Source organism: Lactuca saligna, chromosome 5 (assembly GCF_052625555.1).
Source record: "Lactuca saligna cultivar CGN05327 chromosome 5, ASM5262555v1, whole genome shotgun sequence".
Taxonomy (NCBI): domain Eukaryota; kingdom Viridiplantae; phylum Streptophyta; class Magnoliopsida; order Asterales; family Asteraceae; genus Lactuca; species Lactuca saligna.
Genome location: NC_136421.1, coordinates 231,345,157 through 231,368,252, shown reverse-complemented (window position 1 = coordinate 231,368,252; position 23,096 = coordinate 231,345,157).

Below are 23,096 nucleotides of genomic sequence, written 5' to 3'. Positions count from 1 at the left end.
CCCGAAGAGCTTCCAGGAATTCCTCCCGAACGTCAGGTCGAGTTCCGTATTGACCTAATTCCAGGAGCTACCCCCGTAGCAAAGTCTCCGTATCGCTTAGCTCCGGCAGAAATGCAGGAGTTGTCCAGTCAACTCAATGAGTTGCTCAGTAAAGGATTCATTAGACCGAGTTCCTCACCCTGGGGAGCTCCAGTTCTATTTGTCAAGAAGAAAGATGGATCCTTTCGGATGTGTATCGACTACCGTGAACTGAATAAGTTGACCGTTAAGAACCGATATCCTCTTCCACGAATAGACGACCTTTTCGATAAACTTTAAGGAGCCAGCTACTTTTCAAAGATAGACCTTCGGTCAGGGTACCATCAATTACGAGTCCAGGAGAATGATGTTTCCAAAACAGCTTTTAGGACATGGTATGGACACTACGAGTTCGTAGTGATGCCCTTCGGTCTAACCAATGCACCTGCTGTGTTCATGGACCTGATGAACCGGGTGTGCCATCCCTTCTTAGACAAGTTCTTTATCGTGTTCATTGATGACATCCTCGTCTACTCCCAAAACGAAGAAGACCACAAGAAACACTTGAGGTTAGTGTTGGAGACCCTTAGATCCGAAAAACTATACGCGAAATTTTCCAAGTGTGAATTCTGGATACGGAAGGCAACTTTCCTTGGTTATGTAGTAAGCGAGGAGGGTATTCACGTGGATCCTTCCAAGATTAAAGCGATAGAGAATTGGTCGGCACCGAAGACACCCACAGAAATTCGTCAATTCTTGGGACTCGCCGGCTACTATCGAAGATTCATTCAGAATTTTTCCAAGATCGCCAAACCTTTAACCACTCCAACACAGAAAGGTGTACCCTTTTGTTGGAGTGATAAACAAGAAACTGCATTCCAAACATTGAAGAAAGCCCTATGCAGCGCGCCTATTCTGTCTTTACCCGAATGGATACAGGATTTCATCGTCTACTGCGATGCGTCTAATCAAGGTTTAGGCTGTGTGCTTATGCAAAGAGGAAAGGTGATTGCCTATGCCTCAAGACAGCTGAAAATACACGAGGTCAACTATACCACACATGACTTGGAACTAGGAGCCGTAGTCTTTGCATTGAAGATTTAGAGACATTATCTCTACGAAACCGAGTGCACGATCTTCACTGATCACAAGAGCCTGCAACACATCTTTAATCAGAAAGACTTAAACATGAGGCAACGGCGATGGGTAGAATTACTCAGTGATTATGAGTGTGAAATCCGTTACCACCCCGGCAAGGCCAATGTGGTAGCAGATGCTCTTAGCCGAAAGGATAGTGTACGCCACAAAGTGAAGAACCAGACAATGACCATCCATTCCAACTTACCCATGCAAATCCGAGAAGCCCAGTTAACAGCCCTCAAACCCGAGAACATGTCAAATGAAGCCTTGAGAGGAATGGAAAAGAAACTTGAGATCAGAGGTGACGGAGTTCACTGTTTCATGGATCGAATCTGGATTCCCAAGTCCGGAGGATTCAGGGAAATAGTCATGGAGGAAGCGCACAGAACCAAATACTCTGTTCACCCAGGTTCTGACAAGACGTACCTGGATCTCAAGAAACAATACTGGTGGCCAAACATGAAAGCTGAGATAGCTACATTCATGGGCAAGTGTCTGACTTGCACCAAAGTCAAAGTTGAACATCAGAAACCCTTAGGTCTGCTCCAACAACCCAAGATCCCCGAGTGGAAATGGGAGATGATTACCATGGACTTCATAACCAAACTGCCCAAGTGTTCTAGTGGGTACGATACCATTTGGGTAATTGTCGATCGTTTGACAAAATCCGCTCACTTCATTCCAATCAAAGAATCATATAAGATGGAAAGACTCACGCGAATCTATATTCAGGAGGTAGTACGTCTACACGGTGTACCTGTATCTATTATCTCTGATCGAGATAGCAGGTTTACCTCCAGATTTTGGCAATCCCTTCAGAAAGCCCTTGGAACCAAACTGGATATGAGCACAACATATCATCCTCAGACCGATGGACAGAGTGAGAGAACAATCCAAACCCTGGAGGACATGCTTAGGGCATGCCTCTAGGCCGTAAACTCCTAAAAGTATGTTAAATAATGTTCTAAATTCATAACAAGGCTTGGAAAATTAACTAGAATCACATGTGATTGTCCTTTGTAGCTCAAATCAATTTTTCTTGGCCATGGGTGAGTTTACGGCCGTAAACTCTTATGGTGTGGCCATAAACTCCCTTTTAAGTGTTATAATTTCATTCAATCAATTCCAAGGCATTTTAGAAATCCATTCCAACAATCCCCATGTCCATTTAAGCCATTTAAACACTCAAAACTACACCAACATGAGTTTACGGCCGTAAAATCATGTGTGAGTGTGTTATGTGTTTGTAAACTCTTTAAAATGTTTACTCTTGGGGATTAATCTCAAGTCCCAAGTCCCTAGTGCCATTACACGTCCGAAGATGTCACCCAGGTCACTCCAAACGCTCGTTTTGAGGTGTTTAACCTCGTTGGAGTATAATGTTCCATATGATTAGTGAATGTATCCCTAATTGTATATATATGGACATTATTTCATTTTACATAGGGATATCGCGAGTAATCAAACCCCGAACCAACGTATAGTATCCAAAACCGACGCATTTTCGAGTCTGGTGAGTTCATACCCCTACCCTTTTTCACTGTTTTCACTGTTTTCAGGGGGGAACACAAGCAAAGTACAAGGGAATTCTTGTACTCAAAACATGTTTTCAAATGTGTGTTTCATATTTCATATGCTTTTATTACTGTTTACCATAACTGATAACCATTTGAACATGCAGAACACGTAACATATATTTGTGAAATAGGTCTTTAAACTGCTATGTTTTACATATATTTCACAAATGGCTTTCCACAATTTATCAGTTAAAAGCATGACATTAGACATTTTAACATAATACCTGTACACTGTTTTGTCCTCGGGAACACTCCACACATATACGCGGGTGGAGGACTATCATATTATTACTAGTAAATTTGTTAATCCTGTATGATTGGAGACACGTCATCGGCGAACACTCCACCGAGATACGCGAGTGGAGGACTACACCCATAACCAGAATCTCTGGTATTTAGAGAGCATGACTTGAGTGTATACGGGGCTGACTACCCCACACCTGGCTGCTAGCTACAGCCGAACCGAAATGGTTCAAGGGTGACGAAAGTCATAAGTATGTGGACTACTTATTGCCACATGTGGACTACTTATTGCCACAGGTTTTAGTCTATCGTATGGTTATGGAACTCGCAGTTAGGATAACAGAGATTTACTTATAGTAATAATAAACCACTTACACATCTTTCACGTACAGTAATTAACATTCAGGAAGGTATGGGACTTTCCTGGGGAAAACATAGAACCTAACCACGTTTACATCTTTTACATCACTCACATTGGAAACCAACATGCAGGAAAGCATGGGGCTTTCCTGGGTAACACTTACATAACTAAAAAGAGTTACAAACTGGATAACATTACATCTTTTACAATTGGTAATATACAATAAGGAAAGTATGAGACTTTCCTGGGAATACATGATAAGTAAACAGAACAGTTTAACAAGTCGGATAACCAAACTATACATTTTTACATGAGTAGACATGTTTTCAGTGTTAAAACTTACTATACCTTACATTTGTGAAAATAACAATTAACTTTAAGAAAATATGGGATTTTCTTTGTATACATAACATTTCAGAAACAGAAAGGAAACTTGAAACATTTTCACAAACAAAAACCGCTTATGAACTCACCAACTTTATGCTGATTTTCAAACCGCTTGTGTTCTCAGGTCAGCGTTAGAACATGTACCCGAAGATCCCTTTTTGATCAGAAGACGGAGTACATGAAGATCCGTTTCATTTTGCTTATATATACTATGTATCAAAATTGTACAATCTTTACTTTTGAAACAACTGTAAAACTTTTCTTATGTAATGTAATGGTTGTTTTACTTTACTTACTATGTGCATTGGATTTGATACTCAACGTGGAGTCAACCCCGGAAATGTTTCCACCTTCGGTTTTCGGGGTGTGACAGATTGGTATCAGAGCCATTGTTTATAGTGAATGAAGTATACCAAACCTTACATGGTATAAAACTATAAACACTAAAGGGCCTAAGTGCTCTGAATTAAAAGTATCTTCAAACTACAAGTATTTTCAAAAGTATACAAGTATACCAAACCGTCGTCATCCGTAACCACAAGTAGAACAGAACATAAGTAATTGGGTGTTGTGTGCTATGGTTAAACCTGGGCAGTTATGTAGTCGTGTCTAGGGTCAATATAGCCTGGCCAACTATATTCATTCGAGACACGGCCAACATCTGCTTGGGAGTGACTGTGGTATGCGACATGCCTAAAACTTACCCTAATATTCCAAACATCGAATCATGGTCGTAAACAATTCATGAAATACTATGGGAGTATTTCTCGATTCAAATCCTCTGTAGTAATCCTTATTCGAGTGGCTTTCCGTGATTATTCTTAGCAATAAATTATTTGTTTCGATAACTCTTTCCTGCTTTATCGCTTATTCGGATCATATAACTATCATATCTATCGATTCAATGTAGAGGACTTACCATCCTCTCTTTCTTGATCTTATTAGATCAAGATGCCTCCCAGAAAGAGATCGAGCTCAAAGAACAACAACAATCCTTCTTCGCCGCCACCTCCTCCCCAATTTGACCTAGTGTCACTCCAGACGGTCATGACAGCTGCAATGGTGGCAGCCATGTCACAAATGAACCCTAGTGGTTCAGGAGGTGGTCCCCAATCCCAGAACCCCGAAGTTAGTCAGGGACACCAAAAAGGGGGTTCCTACAAGGATTTCATGAACGCAAAACCAACATCCTTCAATGGCGCTGGAGGTGTCATTTCCTTATCCCGATGGTTCGAGAAAATCGAGTCCATTTTTGAAATCTGTGCTTGTGCGGAGTCCGATAAAGTTAAATTCGCGGCCTGTACCTTCGTTGATAAAGCCTTGACTTGGTGGAATGGCCGAGTCAAATCTCTGACCCTACCCGTAGCCAATGCCATGGGCTGGGAAGCCATGAAAGAACTCCTCATTGCCGAGTACTACCCCCATGGTGAAATGTAGAAACTAGAGCACGAGGTCTGGAACCTGAAGATGAAAGGTTCCGACATTGCTGCATACACTTCCCGATTCGATGATCTCGCACTTCTCTGACTGGGATTAGTCACTCCTGAAAACAAAAAGATCGAAAGCTTCGTTTGGGGGTTATCCCAACCGACAAAGAGTCATGTTTTGGGTGCTCGTCCGGATACCTATGATAGTGCCAAGACTTTAGCTCAAACTCTGATCGATCACAGCGACGACGTTAAGGAAATCACTACCACTTTTGAGCCGACTCAAAGGAGTGGCGAAAAGAGAAAATTTTGGAAGAAGAAGAAGGGTCAATCTTCTCAAGGATCTTCCAAGAAACAGCAGACGGTAGCAGTCCATGCTGCTACTACTCCTGTTGCTGCTGCTTCTGTTGTGGGATCCACAGCTCCAACTCCTACCAGTAAATATGTTGGTAACCTCCCTCTATGTGACAAGTGTAAATACCATCATCATCCTGGTCCCTACCGAGAACTATCCTGTACCAACTGTGGTAAGAAAGGGCACACAGTTCGATTCTACAAAACTCCTACCCAATCAGCCAACCAATCATCTGGAGCAGGTGTTAGTCAAGCCTGCTACAACTGTGGAGAAGTTGGACACTTTAAAAGGAACTGTCCCAAGAAGTCAACTGCTGATAACACTGGAAGGATTCTAACCATGGGATGGGAGGAAGCAGTCACTGATCCCACTGTTGTTTCGGGTACGTTCCTTCTCGACAACTCATATGCTAGTATTCTTTTCGATTCGGGTGCTGAAAGGAGTTTTGTTAGTCATGCATTCAAACATAATCTAAAACCTAATCCCCAACCACTAACTGAAACGTTTACCGTCGAGATGGCTAACGGTGAGAAAGAAAACACTAATGATGTATTCATAGGATGTACGCTTACCCTAAATGATCATTCATTTTCTATAGATCTCACGCCCGTTTCCATTAAGAGCGTTGATGTTATCATTGGCATGGATTGGTTGAGTCCCAATCATGCTGATATTCTTTGTTATGAAAAATCCATCCGTCTCAATCTTCCTTCGGATCAAACTCTCGTAATCTATGGCGATAAACCCAGTTCGAACCTTCATATCATTTCCTGCATCAAAGCTTGAATGCTCCTTCGAAGGAAGTGCATTGCATTCTTAGCCCATGTGATCAACGAGAAACAAGAAGTTAGAGACCTTGCGAACATCCCCAAAGTTTGTAACTTTCCTGATGTATTTCCCGAAGAGCTTCCAGGATTCCTCCCGAACGTCAGGTCGAGTTCCGTATTGACCTAATTCCAGGAGCTACCCCCGTAGCAAAGTCTCCGTATCGCTTAGCTCCGGCAGAAATGCAGGAGTTGTCCAGTCAACTCAATGAGTTGCTCAGTAAAGGATTCATTAGACCGAGTTCCTCACCCTGGGGAGCTCCAGCTCTATTTGTCAAGAAGAAAGATGGATCCTTTCGGATGTGTATCGACTACCGTGAACTGAATAAGTTGACCGTTAAGAACCGATATCCTCTTCCACGAATAGACGACCTCTTCGATAAACTTTAAGGAGCTAGCTACTTTTCAAACATAGACCTTCGGTCAGGGTACCATCAGTTACGAGTCCAGGAGAATGATGTTTCCAAAACAGCTTTTAGGACATGGTATGGACACTACGAGTTCGTAGTGATGCCCTTCGGTCTAACCAATGCACCTGCTGTGTTCATGGACCTGATGAACCGGGTGTGCCGTCCCTTCTTAGACAAGTTCTTTATCGTGTTCATTGATGACATCCTCGTCTACTCCCAAAACGAAGAAGACCACAAGAAACACTTGAGGTTAGTGTTTGGAGACCCTTAGATCCGAAAAACTATACGCGAAATTTTCCAAGTGTGAATTCTGGATACGGAAGGCAACTTTCCTTGGTTATGTAGTAAGCGAGGAGGGTATTCACGTGGATCCTTCCAAGATTAAAGCGATAGAGAATTGGTCGGCACCGAAGACACCCACAGAAATTCGTCAATTCTTGGGTCTCGCCAGCTACTATCGAAGATTCATTTAGAATTTTTCCAAGATCGCCAAACCTTTAACCACTCCAACACAGAAAGGTGTACCCTTTTGTTGGAGTGATAAACAAGAAACTGCATTCCAAACGTTGAAGAAAGCCCTATGCAGCGCGCCTGTTCTGTCTTTACCCGAAGGGATAGAGGATTTCATCGTCTACTGCGATGCGTCTAATCAAGGTTTAGGTTGTGTGCTTATGCAAAGAGGAAAGGTGATTTCTTATGCCTCAAGACAGCTGAAAACAAACGAGGTCAACTATACCACACATGACTTGGAACTAGGAGCCGTAGTCTTTGCATTGAAGATTTGGAGACATTATCTCTACGGAACCAAGTGCACGATCTTCACTGATCACAAGAGCCTGCAGGACATCTTTAATCAGATAGACTTAAACATGAGGCAACGACGATGGGTAGAATTACTTAGTGATTATGAGTGTGAAATCTGTTACCACCTCGGCAAGGCCAATGTGGTAGCAGATGCTCTTAGCCGAAAGGATAGTGTACGCCACAAAGTGAAGAACCAGACGATGACCATCCATTCCAACTTACCCATGCAAATCCGAGAAGCCCAGTTAACAGCCCTCAAACCCGAGAACATGTCAAATGAAGCCTTGAGAGGAATGGAAAAGAAACTTGAGATCAGAGGCGACGGAGTTCACTGTTTCATGGATCGAATCTGGATTCCCAAGTCCGGAGGATTCAGGGAAATAGTCATGGAGGAAGCGCACAAAACCAAATACTCTGTTCACCCAGGTTCTGACAAGATGTACCTGGATCTCAAGAAACAATACTGGTGGCCAAACATGAAAGCTGAGATAGCTACATTCATGGGCAAGTGTCTGACTTGCGCTAAAGTCAAAGTTGTACATCAGAAACCCTTAGGTCTGCTCCAACAACCCAAGATCCCCGAGTGGAAATAGGAGATGATTACCATGAACATCATAACCAAACTGCCCAAGTGTTCTAGTGGGTACGATACCATTTGGGTAATTGTCGATCGTTTGATAAAATCCGCTCACTTCATTCCAATCAAAGAATCATATAAGATGGAAAGACTCGCGCGAATCTACATTCAGGAGGTAGTACGTCTACACGGTGTACCTGTATCCATTATCTCTGATCGAGATAGCAGGTTTACCTCCAGATTTTGGCAATCCCTTCAGAAAGCCCTTGGAACCAAACTGGATATGAGCACAGCATATCATCCTCAGACCGATGGACAGAGTGAGAAAACAATCCAAACCCTGGAGGACATGCTTAGGGCATGTGTCATTGACTTTGGAAAATCGTGGGACACACATCTATCTTTGATCGAATTCTCATACAACAACAGTTACCACACCAACATTTGGGCTGCTCCGTTTGAAGCCCTATACGGTCGTAAGTGCAGATCCCCTCTATGCTGGGCCAAGGTGGGGGATACACAGTTAGCCAGGAGTCGAGTCCCCGACAGTGCTCTCACTGGTCCTGAAATCATTCGCGAAACCACCGAAAAGATCATTCAAATCCGTAACCGACTGAAAGCCTCACGTGATCGCTAAAAGAGTTACGCTGATAATCTTCGGAAACCACTAGAATTCCAGGTTGGAGACCGTGTCCTATTGAAGGTCTCGCCTTGGAAAGGCACTGTATGCTTTGGTAAGCATGGGAAATTTAACCCAAGGTACATTGGACCCTTCGAGATCCTCTCCAGGATCGGTCCAGTTGCCTATAAACTTAGTTTACCTCACGAACTCAGTAACATTCATCCTGTCTTCCATGTTTCAAATCTCAAAAAGTTCCTATCCGATGAAACCCTAACGATTCCCATAGACGAGATCGAGATCAATGAAAACCTCAACTTTATGGAGGAACCAATCGAAATCATGGATCGAGAAGTCAAACGTACAAAGCAAAGTCGCATCCCGTTAGTGAAGGTTCGCTGGAATGCCAAGCGGGGACCGGAATTCACTTGGGAACGGGAAGATTCAATAAAACAGAAATATCCACAACTCTTTCCAGATCCATGATTTATATCTTGTCTTGTGTTTTAAACTTTGAATTTCGGGACGAAAATCCCGTTAACGGGGGGATAATGTAATAACCCGAAATTTCCGTATCATTTCTTGTAACTCTTTCGTAGTACAATTCATGCAACCAATCGTCGTTTCCAAATTCGATTTCCGACCTTCAGTTTAATTAATTCATTAACTTATACGTATTTAAAATGACTTAATGGGTGTCTTAGTACATTTAGAAATCATTTTAACACCCAACTTTAGTGATCAGAATATTTCTAGAAATTACCGTATCAGGTTACGGCAACTCAATCGGGTACGACCAAAAGCCTCGCCTAACGCCGGTATCGGGTAGAATTCCACCGTGTCCAAAACTTAGAAACTATATAATGTGTCTTAAGCCTCCATTTGAAGCCTTTGGCCATTTTCTCATTGAATACTCCCAACCTCTCTCCTCATCCAAAATCAAAGGTCCAAAACAAAGATTTAAGGCTTCCAATCAAAGAGGTAACACCCCTAACTTGTTATTCAACCTCTTTAGCCTTCAAATTGATGTTTAAATTATGTTTTGGGACCAAGAACATGAGTTTACGGCCAAGGATCATGCTTGGGCCGTAAACTCCTCAACATGGGGTTTTTGAGCCAAATAACCCTTCCAAATCATAGTTGCGACTTAGATATGACCTTAAGGCTTGCTAATCTAGACTTGGAACACTTTAAACATGAATTTTGGGGGATAAAAGTGAGTTTACAGCCAAGGCACATTCTTGGGCCATAAACTCCTCTTAAATGGGGATTTAGTGCCTTAAATCATGTCCAAATGCCTTGAAACTAAACCAATGGCCTTGTGGTAAAATCTAGATGCATCTAAAAATAGTTTAAGGGTTTGAAACACATCAAAAATATCATTTATAGGAGTTTACGGCCTAGGAACATACCCTTGGCCGTAAACTCATAAAATCTTGTTAATGATGCATCAAATACACTCTAAAGGCTTGCATAAATTTCTAGAATCACATGTGATTGTTTTTAAGCATCAAAAACTAACTTTTCATGGGTATAAGAGAGTTTACCGCCTTAGAACATGCCTTTAGGCCGTAAACTCCTAAAAGTATGTTAAATAATGTTCTAAATTCATAACATGGCTTGGAAAATTAACTAGAATCACATGTGATTGTCCTTTGTAGCTCAAATCAGTTTTTCTTGGCCATGGGTGAGTTTATGGCCATAAACTCTTATGGTGTGGCCATAAACTCCCTTTTAAGTGTTATAATTTCATTCAATCAATTCCAAGGCATTTTAGAAATCCATTCCAACAATCCCCATGTCCATTTAAGCCATTTAAACACTCAAAACTACACCAACATGAGTTTACGGACGTAAACTCATGTGTGAGTGTGTTATGTGGCTGTAAACTCTTTAAAATGTTTACTCTTAGGGAGTAAACTCAAGTCCTAAGTCCCTAGTGCCATTACACGTCCGAAGATGTCACCCGGGTCACTCTAAACGCTCGTTTTGAGGTGTTTAACCTCGTTAGAGTATAATGTTCCATATGATTAGTGAATGTATCCCTAATTGTATATATATGGACATTATTTCATTTACATAGGGATATCGTGAGTAATTAAACCCCGAACCAACGTCTAGTATCCAAACCGACGCATTTCCGAGTCTGGTGAGTTCATACCCCTACCCTTTTCACTGTTTTCAGGGGGGAACACAAGCAAAGTACACGGGAATTCTTGTACTCAAAACATGTTTTCAAATGTGTGTTTCATATTTCATATGCTTTTATTACTGTTTACCATAACTGATAACCATTTGAACATGCAGAACACGTAACATATATTTGTGAAATAGGTCTTTAAACTGCTATGTTTTACATATATTACACAAATGGCTTTCCACAATTTATCAGTTAAAAGCATGACATTAGACATTTGAACATAATACCTGTACACTATTTTGTCCTCGGTAACACTCCACACATATACGCGAGTGGAGGACTATCATATTATTACTAGTAAATTTGTTAATCCTGTATGATTGGAGACACGTCCTCGGCGAACACTCCACCGAGATACGCGAGTGGAGGACTACACCCATAACCAGAATCTCTGGTATTTAGAGAGCGTGACTTGAGTGTGTAGATCTATACGGGGCTGACTACCCCACACCTGGCTGCTAGCTACAGCCAAACCGAAATGGTTCAAGGGTGACGAAAGTCATAAGTATGTGGACTACTTATTGCCACATGTGGACTACTTATTGCCACAGGTTTTAGTCTATCGTATGGTTATGGAACTCGTAATTAGGATAACAGAGATTTACTTATATAATAATAAACCACTTATACATCTTTTACATCTTTCACATCTTTCACGTACAGTAATTAACATTCAGGAAGGTATGGGACTTTCCTGGGGAAAACATAGAACCTAACCACGTTTACATCTTTTACATCACTCACATTGGAAACCAACATGAAGGAAAGCATGGGGATCTCCTGGGTAACACTTACATAACTAAAAAGAGTAACAAACTGGATGACATTACATCTTTTACAATTGGTAATATACAATAAGGAAAGTATGGGACTTTCCTGGGAATACATGATAAGTAAACAGAACAGTTTAACAAGTCAGATAACCAAACTATACAATTTTACATGAGTTGACATGTTTTCAGTGTTCAAACTTACTATACCTTACATTTGTGAAAACAACAATTAACTTTAAGAAAATATGGGATTTTCTTGGTATACATAACATTTCAGAAACAGAAAGGAAACTTGAAACATTTTCACAAACAAAAACCGCTTATGAACTCACCAACTTTATGCTGATTTTCAAACCGCTTGTGTTCTCAGGTCAGCGTTAGAACAGGTACCCAAAGATCCCTTTTTGATCAATAGACGGAGTACATGAAGATCCGTTTCATCTTGTTTATATATACTATGTATCAAAATTGTACAATCTTTACTTTTGAAACAACTGTAAAACTTTTCTTATGTAATGTAATGGTTATTTTACTATACTTACTATGTGCATTGGATTTGATACTCAACGTGGAGTCAACCCCAGAAATGTTTCCGCCTTCGGTTTTTGGGGTGTGACACTTTATCTTACAGCAAGTCGACCTGATATCATGTTTTCTGTGTGTAATTGTGCTAGGTATCAGTCTAATCCACGTGAACCACATCTTACTGCTGTGAATAATATTTTTCGTTATCTTAAAGGCACTATTTTGTTAGGATTGTGGTATCCTTCGAAAACCGGATTCTTCGTTCAAGCATACTCACATGCAGACGTGGGTGGTTGTAATCTTGATCGAAAAAGCACGAGTGGTGGATGTTAATTTCTTGATGGCAAACTAATCAGTTGGCAGTCGAAAATGAAAACATGTGTGTCGATTTCCACGGCTGAAGCAGAATATGTGGCTGCTGCTGCATGCACTTCGCAAATAATATGGATTCAATGTCAATTGCGTGATTATGAAATTATTATGAAAAAGATTCGATTGTATTGTGATTCTCAAAGTGCAATAAGAATTTGTCATAATCCTGTGTAGCATTCGAAGACTAAACACATAGCTCTTCATTATCATTTCATTAAAGATCACGTGGAGGATGGAAATACTGAAGTACATTTCGTGAAAACAACTGATCGGTTAGCTGATATTTTCACGAAAGCTTTGGATGAAAAGTCTCTAATGCGAATAATAGAAGGTCTTGGAATGATCGATGGAAATTATGTTCCATGCAAAAAAGATGAATAATAAGCAAAAAAGAATGTGTCAGAGGTGATGAATAAAGTCATTCAGCATTCAGCGGTTATTGTTCATAGTCAACGCTTCGACCGCTTCGAATTCGCATGATTGTCACTGATCTTCAGCATTGAGTCAGTGGTTACTGTTCATAGTCAACACTTCGAACGCTTCGAAATCGTACATTTGTTACTCTTCAAAGAATGCCAAATATTCGTTTGTTTGCAACAAATCAAAAACACAAAAAGATTTTCTTTTGTTTTATCTTTATATTTTCGAAAAATTAAAAATTCAAAAAGATTTTCTTTTGTTTTATCTTTAAATTTTCGAAAAATCAAAAATCCAAAAAGATTTTCATTTTTTTGTCTTAATTTTCGAAAACTTCAAAAACAACAAAAATATTTTTAACTTTTTTTGAGAATTTTGTTGTAGACTTTGATGATGATTCGAAAGGGAAAAAGCAGGCAGTATTAGGGACAGGTAAAAAAAATTTTGTATGCATCAATATCTTTTTGATTATTCTAATTAGTTAGGTTGTCCCTAGAAGCATGCTGCTGCATGTCGACCAAAGCCTCCATGACTCAATGTGTGTGTACGAAAGCCTTAATGAAATTTTTCATACAAAACTTTCTTCCTAATCAGGCTTATATTCACATTAGTCGCTGAGCTACCTTACTCTTCTCACAATGAGTTAAGAGTTTCCTTTTTGTTCCAAAACATAACATAGGTACTTTTCGTGTCTTACACCAATCTTTTTCATCAATACATTCTTACACGATCACACACAAAGATGTATGTCCGAGAGGTCTCTGGTCAAACCCATCGAGACCTAGATATACAAAAATTTTGTGTTAATGATCTGACATCATGAGTCCGTGATGAAAGTGAAACCCAAACATCTTGAAACTTAAGGAATTGACGGGGAACATTGTTCCAGATATTGACGAAACTTTTTTTCCGTACCAAAATTCGAAACTCCAAATCATATTCATTTCGAATGCGTGGTCTTGATCAAACATTCGAAACCCACGATGTTTGTTACCCAACAAGATCCAGAACACAAATTTTTTTCATGAATATGATTTCAGTGTGAGTTTCATTCGAATATCCTTGTCATGATCACATTTTTCAAAGCTAACTTGTCACTGACTACACTGGTCAAACAAGTAATTTCTGTTACAATTTATAACCTTATGTTTAGGTTGACATGTAACGAAATTTTAAACCAACCCAAGAATTACTTTTAAAAGAAGCCCTTTGATGCTTATCAAAAAGTAGTCGACTGTACTTCATGGGAACATACACAAGCTATTGATCATCTCTCTTGATGATTAACGAAGAAACCTTTACCCGGGGTGTAACTGTCGTCGTGTCAAATTGCATTTTTGACATCACTACATTCCAAAAAAAAAAATTAATCGTTTCTTGTCTAACCTTTCTTTGGTACACTACATACACGAAATCCTTGAGGTTCTGAGTAATACCAACTCAGGCTGATGATTTCGAAGATCTGGCATATGACTTCGCTTTTCATCCCAAAAGTGAAAGAGCCTTGCCTCCATTCGAAGGGTTCTAACTGTTACAATTCAATAAAGGGGATAGTGACAGGCTGTGTAACCGTGATGTATGGTATTCAGCCCGGTTTTCTAGGAGATGTGACAGATACTTTTTAACGCATGGCTAACTTTCCATAGAACTGGTCCGATTTTCAAGGTGCCACATCGGATCTCATTAAATGCATCCCGCTTCAAATTCAAATCATCCAGCGTTACATATAAAAGGGGGTTCTAGAGTACATTATACGTTTACGCGATCAAACACTCAAAAATTCCCAAAATTCTCAGTTCTTCATCTTCTTTAAACCTTAAAAATTTTGACTACTTCTCATGTCGTTGCTTCCACCGAAGATACGTCCTCAGTACCAGTTATGAAGATTCAATCTACCAATTATTATGTAGATGGTGAACTTTCGCAGTGTCTGGAGGAATTCAAGATGCTAATTTTTGTGTTAAAACACTCTATTTTATCAAAAGCAATGTTCAACTCTTTTTTCTGTTCCGGTATCCTGGCTTTCTCAAGCAGGATCTACATCTACATACAACAAAGCCACTGATTCGATTACCTTTCATTTAATCAATGATAAAAAGGTTAGGTTTTCCAAGAAACTGTTTTGCCAGATTCTTGAAATTCCAAATACACCTCCGATTGTTGAATTTCAATTCTCTTAGATCATTCATATGTTTAATGAAATGGGATATCAACCCCCATTGTCAAAGATCAGTGACTTTAAGAAGTCTGGTCTTCCAAAACTATGGAATTTTTTGTTTGGAATGTTTTTGCGCTGTTTAACCGAAAGAACAGTTGGCTTGGATAAAGGAAGGATGGAGGTATATGCCATGGTGGCTGGTTGTATTATGATCTTCCTGCCGATTACTCCACACAGCTATGGAAGGAGTTCCAGAAACGGGTAGAACAAACGAATGTTGTTCATGGCATTTCGTGTGCTCGGTACTGGAGTCTGATTTTGCAACATTTCTACAACAAGGAAGGTATTCTGGTCTCTAATGAAGAAGAAAAGGTTACTTTTCAGTCTTACCATTTTCCAAAGGAGGTTGTTAACGATGCTAACGAATTTCCAAGTGTTGCTCGGATTCCCAATGCAATGCTTAAAAGGGTGGAACCTTTGAATCCTGTCATGCAGGCATATTTGAAAACATTTGATTCTTCTATTCCTACGGGAATCTTGTTACCACGCGAAGAAAAGAATACCAAGAAGTCGAAGAAAGCTGAGCCTACCTCACTTGAGAGGAAAGCAAAGGGCTCAACACCATCCAAATCTCCAAAGAAGAAGCCAGAAAATGTTGTTGTGACAGTCGAAGCAACGCAAATGATTACACCAATAGTGGAAGAGTCACAAGAAAACGTGGTTATTCCTTCGAAAACAAGGATGTTTAGAAGAATAAAGATGAAATCCATGCAAAAACGCAAGTCTTCATCTCAGAAACTGCTTCGTAAACCTCAACTTTCTCATCAAGGAGTATTGTTTCGTGAGGTTCCTGTTCCTGTTTCTCCCGCATCCAAGAAACGAGCAGCAGAAGACATGGCAAAACATTTATCCCAACCGAAGAAGAAGAAGACAAAGAAGGCTCGGAAGATTGTTTCATCAAGTGAGTCTACAGAAAAGGATGAACGAGTACCAGAAACTCCGGTAATCACCTCTATTCTTACAAGTTCATTTCCAGAGACCACTATCATAATCACCCCTGAACTTTCGATTGCCAAGTCAATTTTCGAGGTGGTGAGAACTTCAGGCTTGGGTGAAAATGTTTCGAAGGATGCAGACCAAGGTCCATTCATCTCTACTCCTTTTGAATCATTAGTTTCTGTTACACCAACATCAACCATTCCTCTTACTTCAACTACTATCTCTCCAACCATCGAATATATCATCAATCAACCGATCACTTCCATGTTCTCCTCTCAATCAACTGATACCCCCAAACCAACTTCACCCACTGAAACAGATCATGAAGGGTTTGGAGGAAAATTAGAAGATTTGGAATTTCATGATGAAGAAGAAGATTTCCCTGATCACATGCTCATGACCATGAAACAATACAAAATTTTGAATCAAAAGTTGAACTCTATTATTCAATCCCAAGCTGATCTTGGAGGGGGTTCATCAATTTCCAATTTGGAGGTTGATTCAATGTTGAAGTTGTGTGAGTCCAGAATAATTTCCAAAGTGTCAGGCATGTTGAAGGCTTCGGAGACAGTGCTTATGGAGAAGATTGATTACTCAGATCAAACAAATGAGCTTCATCTTAAAACTCAAAGATCTGATCTTCTGGGAGAAGTGAAAGATCTACGAACCGTAACAAAATAATGACATGTTCTTTATGTTCAGGAGGTTAAGAAAGCGATGGAGGATGTGAATTCGAAAATCCAAGAGCTTCGTGAAGACATGAACAAGGAAATTTTATTTGTTCAACATGATTATGCGTCCTTACATCAGAAGGTCGATATCATATGTGATGTTGTTACTAAATTTCTCAAGCTGTACCAAGGTTTGATTCCACAAATCGCTTAAATCTCCAAGTCTGAAAATGAAAATTTTGAAGGAGTGATGAAGCTGTTGAAAGAGTTGAAGGAGATATCAACAAAACCAGTTTCGTCTCCGTTGATCACTCCTGAATTTTTGTCACAAAAGTTTGTACATTTCGAAGCTATTCTAAACAAGCAACTTGCTCCACTCTTTCGAATATCTATTATTCTTCCCACAACTACTGTCCCTCCTGTTTTCACAGGGGTGCAAGGGGGAGAAAGGAAGTCCACAGAAGAAGAAGCGAAAGTTGTGGGCAAGGTATTCCCTTCAAACATCCCATCAACAAAGCCACTGTTTGTGTCTGCTCAACCAGTGACTTCAACAATTGTTACAACATTCCCAATTACACGAACAATTTTGAAAGGAATTGTTATTGATAAACCTTTGGAGTCTGATGGGAGTGGTTCGAAGCCAAAATACTTAACTGAAAAATCTGCTTCGAAAGACAAAGGCAAATCAATTTTAGTTGAAAAATCCAAAGAAGAAAAGAAGGCTAAAGCTGAAGCTGAACTCGAGAGAATGAGGCTTATTCAAAGCATCATGACTCAGGGGGCTGGAGATCTGAAGGGCATGAATAAAGGTGATCCAGCTAAGCATTACAATTATGAAACAATTGAATCCTTGGTTGCCTTTAACCACATGTACTCTTTTGATAAGAAGCCAAAACAGAGTTATGTGGTTACAAAAACTGATGCTTGCCAGTTGGATTTCCCTGTTAATGAGATGATGTTCATCATGCCTCAATTCAAAGCAGAAGGGAATTTCAAAGAAAAGAATGAAGGAACCCATATGAAGATTCGATTTCATGCAGTTCTTGGTAAAGCACTTGAGGAAGTCGGGTCACTAATCAAGATTAAAAAGGTGATTAGCATGAAGAAAGATGTGCTCTTCGAAAATATTGTTCAAAATGTTAAATACATTGTGGCTAGGGCAAATGGTAAAACGTGCGAATTCACCATTGCTGACTTTCCTCTGATGAACTTGTATGATCTTATACAAGTTGCATTGCTTTTTAAAGAAAAATCTTTCTCTTATTTGCAAAATACCGATCCTGAAGAATTCAAACTTGGAGTTGCTCACATCAAATTTTTCATTGAAAATTATTATGAGTGCCTTGCACTAACTGATGTGGAGCTGGCAACTGCGAAGGGAATGGAAGTTAAAGTTCCAATGGCTCCTTCGTTGACTCAGACTAAGTTAAAGAAGTTTGCAGATGGGTAAATATGTTTAAAGCCATTTGGAATTGCTTTTGCTGGGAAGGATAAAGCTGGAAAAGCGAAGAGATTTTTGTTTCAAGCCAGCGAAGTGGAGAGATATTCAACATCTCAATATACGAACTTAATTGTTCGTATGAACCACTTTAAAAAAGAATAATGAAGGCGATAAGAAGGAATTGAAGAAGATTATTTCTTGGTACACTGAAGTTCGAAGAGTTTTGCTATACTCCATCACTCTACTTACAAACTAAATACTTCGACTTTGATTACAAAGGGAGATTGTTAGGGTCGAAGTGTTGTAATTGTCGAAGTTTGTATTTAGGGTCTTCGAACATTTCTGTAATTTTATTTTACTAGGGCATAATATTCAAAGCATAATGTTTTAGTCCTTAGTATATTTGTTTTGTACGCTTTCCTCTCCTATAAATAGGAGAAGTTACTAGTGTCTTAGTAACGAAGTCTTTACAGAATATTCATTGTACTCTGTAACTTTGAAAAAGCGTAATAGAGCCAAACAGATCATATTTACATCGGTGTTCGAATCTCGCGTACTTACTTTGAATTCACACTATAATTCATTCTATACTCGATTCTTTGATTCATCAGGTCGTGCACTGCTATGCCAAATCTTAGAAAATTCATAACTTCCTCATACGAAGTCAGATTTGGGCGGGTTTTTTGCATGATCTCGGTTTAATGTATACTACAACTTTTGTTTAGATTTATAAGTCTAAAAACTCCTCCATCATAAGTTCACTATTTACGTCTCTTGGTGCCATGCCGGTTTTGCCGAAAAACATCGACAGACCATAACTTCTTCGTTATAACTCAGATTTCGGCGTTATTGATATGTACAGAACCCTTAAGACATATTCTACAACTTGGTTAATATTATTTATTATAAATAATATTTTGTAAAAAAGTCATTTTAGACCCCTATTATCTCTAAGTTGACTAGCCCGAATCTACGGGCATTACAATTATCTCCCCCTTAGTATGATTACATCCCAGAATCATTAACAAAACAGCGCTCACATGATGACTCCATATGTTAGCTCTTCATCCTAAGTAATTACCGTAACTTTGATGCTTCTTCAAACGAGTATCTAACTCTAAGACTTCCTGACTGCAGGTGGTGCCCGATCTTGGACCCACTCTCTGTCTCATGTTAGACTTCAAATCATGATCTTCAAGTCATGATGTCGATCTTTATTGGAGACTCCTTTTTTTAACAGACTTGAGATTAGTTTCTTCCTTTGATTATCATAATATATCGATGGATCATGTTCTGATGACCTCTCATCGTATGATGCATTGCTTTGACTCAGGTCTTTTAGATTCAAATTCCAGAACAGACTATACCTTCCTTCATATTCTAATCACATCTTAAAAGGTATCATTTCTAGATACCATCAACTATCTCGATACCTCTGCCGATCGCTTTGATTTTATTTCAATATTCCGGCTTAAGCCAGATGTTACATCAAACTTGGTTCTTTGAACCACGTAACATACTCATCATAGTTGGAATCAATCGGAATAACAATCATCTTCTTAGTCATTGCTAAAACGATGGTAACGACATATTTGAATAAAACGATATAAATTACTAGCTTCTTGGTAACCTTGTGACTTTCCCTGATCCAAGCGTGAGTCAAGTGCTTCCGGTAGTATAGGCCTCTACTACCTTTCACACCTACTTATAATCGTCCCAAGTATTGTCTCGTACTACCTTTCACACCTACTTATACAAATGTGTCCAAACAATCATATAATCTTCTCTAGACTCTATTAGGACTTCTTCCATACGTATCTTCGATCATCAATTCTGCTTCAACTCAATTGGTGATGGAAATGTCAGAGGATGGGATAACATCATGGATTATACCAAAAATATTTCTTTCTGCTAATCGAACATGTACTTCTCCCGAACTAGACATATTATTCATTAGATGCATTCTAAAGGCATGATATCACTCTTACGATATCTTCCAATATGTACCATTAAGTATCGTAAGCCTTCTCATTTCTTGCACTCACTCTATTCACTACGAGTCTTCACCATGATGTTATGCACACAAAACCAAACATTCGGTGTATCGAGACGATAATTTAGATAGAGGAAGATTTAGATGCGTACTTATTACTCTGAAAATTTACATGCCAGTTCTAACACTGTAATTAAATGTTTAGAAATCTAAAGACATAAAATTTCCAGATCCGGTCGGCAACAAACCATAGATCCAATCAAACAATAGCATAAAGTATCATAAATCGTTTAGTACATAAAAGCATTTTAGGCATCTTCCCTAATTAAGCTAGTGCTTATGTCTATTCAGGTGCACTTCCTAAAATATATTAGATACACTTATCATGATCATCGCTTAGCATTCTAAGTTTAAGTCTAGAAATAAATTTGTATTCTTAGTTTCCTTAAACTAATGCTCTGATACAACCTGTGACATCCCCATTTTCACGGCCAGAAAAGAACGATTTTGCTTATGCTTTATAAAAATCACAGTACGTCATTTAATAAAAATGTTGTGGAATATGTTCCCAGTAAAACATGATAAATACGTTATCAAAGTATTTCCGAAGAAAAGTATTTTTATTCATTTTAAAACATTTGGGATGTCATCGTCAATACAGTAACATAAGCATAAACAGAACTTACAATCATTATCACTAGTGATTTATATCTCCTTAATCTCTCAGTGTCATGTGACTTCATATCAACACATGTGATATAAATAAAATGAGTGGGTCAGGTTGGGAAAACCTGGTGAGTACATAGGGTTTCCAACCCATAATAATATAATTATTATGTTTAATCATCAAACAGTTAACCCAATTACCCATCCCCATTGTCTTCTTTACTCTTAAGGATCTACCTTAAGAATCAACTATTTCTCATTCATTCATTCCTAAGGATTATCCTAAGGAATAGGTAAGAAGTCTATGACAACCTGAAATTTCTATTTTGAATAGTCAAACAATTAAATCAAAGTCAGACCTGTTTCTGCTAACATTTAGCACTGTTTAGAGTCTTTTTAAGTGTTCAAAGCCTAGTATATTCAAGAGTCGGGTGTTAGGAAGTATCTGCTTGAATTCATCGTGCTTAAATCAAACATTAAACCCATTAAATGGAGTTTACAACCAAACCTTCATGTTTGGGCCGTAAATTCATGTTAAATAGATGAGTTTACACCCTTTTTCCTCATTACTTGCATTTTCAAGCCAAGAACTCCCATTTCTCTCTCAAGTATCATAAGGATATTCACTTAAATCTTCCAAAAATGTAAGTATTTCATCCTTATTTTGTTGATACATCTCTTTATCTAGAACAATCCATTGATTTCATCCATGAAATCATTCCATTTTGTTAGATCTTCAAGTGTTCTTCATTTCACCAAGAACACATACTAGTGTTCTTGAGCCTTAAACACCCAAACAAGATTCTATATTGTAAGTACTCTTATGCTAGCTTGTGTTAATGCTTGAATTTCTTAGTTTACCCCTTGAAATCATCAAAAACTTAAGAACACATGGTCTTTACGGCCAAGGCAATCTCCTTGGGCCGTAAACACTCATACGTGGTGCTTTTGTGCAGACTTGAACTTATAACACTTCATATTGACTTGTAAGACCTTAAAACAAAAAACAGTATTAGTTAACATGAGTTTACGTCCGTAAACTCATTGGCCATAAGCCCATGGGCCGTAAAATCATGTGGTAGTTACCATTGGCCGTGAACTCCAAGGTAAAGCCCTACAACCCTTAGATGCAACCCTTTTGTACTTATAACACTTCAATCCAAGTGGTTTCCATGATCTAGGGTGTCTATACTTGTTTAATGAGTTGTTTAAACACTACTTGTAATCATATATGTGTCATTATATGTTAAATAGGATCCGTGTGTGCTCAAGACTTCACTTGACACTTAGCATCCTTCACCGATCTTTCATACACCTCACTCACTGTCAAGTGAGTTCATATCCCTTAATATACCTTTTAAATGATTTTAAATGCTTTTATGGGGGGGGATGCAAGTTGAATATCATAGTTATTATATCAATCACATGTGATTAATAACTATCAAACATATGGATTTACTATACTTTCAAACTGTGTTTCAAAGAATAGATTTCATATACTTCAAACAGTGTTTCAAACAAACTACTCCTAATTGGTTTTATAAATTGACATCAAGTAATCAATGGTTATTATTTTACCCTTCAAATGTTTTACAAAACTTCTTTTAAAATTATATATTGTTATATGCATGTCTATATATGTATAGTTATATAAGTAATGTTTAAAGGAGTTAGGACTGCTAACTCGCTTTATTTCATTTTCCGTGTTTGGATGTGGCCTGAGAGTATAGGTTATCTGTCCGAATGTCATTTAAATATTAATTATATATTATGTATACATATGTAGATATAAAAATACTATCAGATAGTTCAATTCCTTTGAGTAGCAAAGGTACACCTTCATTCATTCAAATCACAAAGATTACTAGTAAGCTATTATACGTATAGTTTAGGAAAATACTATCATAAACAAGTACATATAGAGAATACTATACAAATATACTATGATGAGAAACTAAGAGAAGTTACTATTATGAGAAACTATACAAATATACTATGATGAGAAACTAAGAGAATTTACTATTATGAGAAACTATACAAACATACTATGATGAGAAACAGATAAAGAATACTATAACGAGAAATAATACATACTAAGATGCAATATCATACAACAACCATAGGATCTAATTATATCAA